The sequence below is a fragment of the Pteropus alecto genome, unplaced genomic scaffold (genome assembly GCF_000325575.1).
Source record: "Pteropus alecto unplaced genomic scaffold, ASM32557v1 scaffold40, whole genome shotgun sequence".
NCBI lineage: Eukaryota > Metazoa > Chordata > Mammalia > Chiroptera > Pteropodidae > Pteropus > Pteropus alecto.
In genome coordinates, this window is record NW_006431919.1 from 3,518,000 (window position 1) to 3,520,412 (window position 2,413).

Sequence of the window (2,413 nt, forward strand, 5' to 3'; positions counted from 1 at the left end):
AGAATATATTTATATAATACATAGAATATATTAATGCAATACGTAGAATATATTTTATATAATATGTAGAATATGTTAATATAACATGTAGAATATATTTTATATGTTACTAGAATATATATAATATAAAGAATATATATAGAAGTGAACTAAAGATTTTATTGTCTTCATAATAAGACAAAAGATGAAGCTTAGAACTGGATCACTCGGTCCTTTCTCTTATTTCCTCCCGGCTCAAAATGCTTGCATCTCTTAATAACCAGCATTCTCTTATTTCTAAAGTTGGTCTCAACACATTTAAGCCTCAGCATAATCGTCTTTGTGGTTTTAAACTTTTTCTAGAAAATCCCCTTAGTCTGCCTACCATAGCCAATCTGCTTCCTGGCATAATGTCACTTTCCTCGAGCACTTTCCTTGCCCTTCTTGGACTGTGTCGTATTGTGAGGTAGGTGCTTGCCACACTTCTTTCAGAAATTCCAGTGGGGTTTAGGAATGTTCACAAATGTTTGCAGGCATGTTATTGGTATGGATAACATTACATATATTTTATACCTCTTGATATGGTCCCACGAGCCTCTTAGATTCTGGTGATTTATTTTTAATTGTTATTCACTCAGTTCTTCACATTGAATAATTTATATTGATGTTCCATCAATATTCAGGTAATAATACTTGGAAGGCAATCTGTCCTCAATTTCATTAATCTAAAGGTTCACTGATTTATCTTTTCTCTTATCTTCAATCTGTTTATAAAGACTTTTCAAGGAAGTTTTCATTTCATACATTTTACTTGTCAGTTTTAGAATTTTTATTTTATTATTTAGTTTACATTTTCCCCTAGTTTCTCTATCTCTTTATTCATTATGATATGTTATCCTTTACAATCTGAAACATGGATTTAATAGACCCTTTCAAATCTTTGTCTCCAAATTCCAACATCTCAAACATTTCAGGCTCAGTAACTATTGACTGCTTTTCCTCTTGACTGTGGATCACAATTTGCTGTTTCCTTGTGAGTCTACTAATTTATTATTTTATATTGCAAATTCTGAATGAAATGTGGTAGAAACTTTGATTCTGTTTCTTCCGAAGAGTGTTTATTTTTGTTCTGGTATGCATTCCACTAAAGCACCAAACTGTCCTTTGCAGTAGGTAGAAGTTGAGATCTCTGCTCAATTCCTTCTCATTTATAGCTATTGTCATATACTGTGAAACTTGGTATTGCTTAAGCACTTGCTCACAGGTGAGCCAAGGATTTGAGTTGTATTCATATGCAGATTTAGGGACGTCCTCCTCTCTTATATTTTCCCTTTACTTTCTAGCTGCTCTGGCAGCCCTAAACTCCATCCTCTGACTTCTCAATTCATTATGATTATGACTTTCTGCTTAAATGCTCTTCATCCAATTCCCTGCAGATTAGAGAATGCCCACAAGTACAGAGCAGTAACCTTCTTTCAAGGGCCAGCTGCCCTCTGATTCCTTCATGCTTTTGGTTGCTCTCCAGGCCTTCTAAAAAAAAAAATTTTTTTTGTTTGTTTGTTTGCCATCTGTTTTGTTCAGTGTTTACAAATGTTTTCTGTGGGAGGATCAGTCAAATATAAGCTTCACCACCATTATAGGAAGTCAAACTTGAGTAAATAGATATTTCTAGATTGTAAGACAAGTGCTGTTTAATAGAAATATAATATGAACCACATATACAATTAAAATTTTTCTAGTAGTCACATTAAAAAAAGCAAAAAGAAACAGGGAAAAATAGTTTTAATAATACATTTTATTTAACCCAACATATCCAAAACATTACCATTTCAACAAAAATCAACAGAAAATTATTAGACATTTTCCATTACTATTGTTTACTAAGTCTTTGAGATCTAATATGTGTTGGTACTTTCAGTACAGCTCAATTTGGATGCTAAATTTTCAATAAGGAGGAACATAGTATTACTGAAATGATAAAGTTATGTTTAATGGAAAAGTTTTTACATTCCTTCTAGTTTGTAAATTTAAATCAATAAAAATGAAATGTAAGTAACAACCCAACTCCTTAGTTTTACTAGCCCCATGTCAAGTGCCCAGTGGATAAATGTGGCTAATGACTACTGTACTGAGCAGCAGATGTCGGTCTAGGTAATAAGAAAGAATTTCTGTATTTTCACTAAGGAAAGTGGCCTTGATGTAAGCCATTAATACAAGTACAATTTTATAAGAATTAAAATGATTTATATACAGTTACCTCCTCTTTGGAAAAATAAAGCAAATAGACTTTGTCTTTCAATATTTACAAGGATACGGAAAAATTTTCTAAACTATTTGCAAAAAGATTGTGATAACAGCAAAGTCAAATTGGTTTGCACAGTGTACATCATTTATGTGCAGAATTTGTTAACAAATTACTATTTTTTAATAGAAC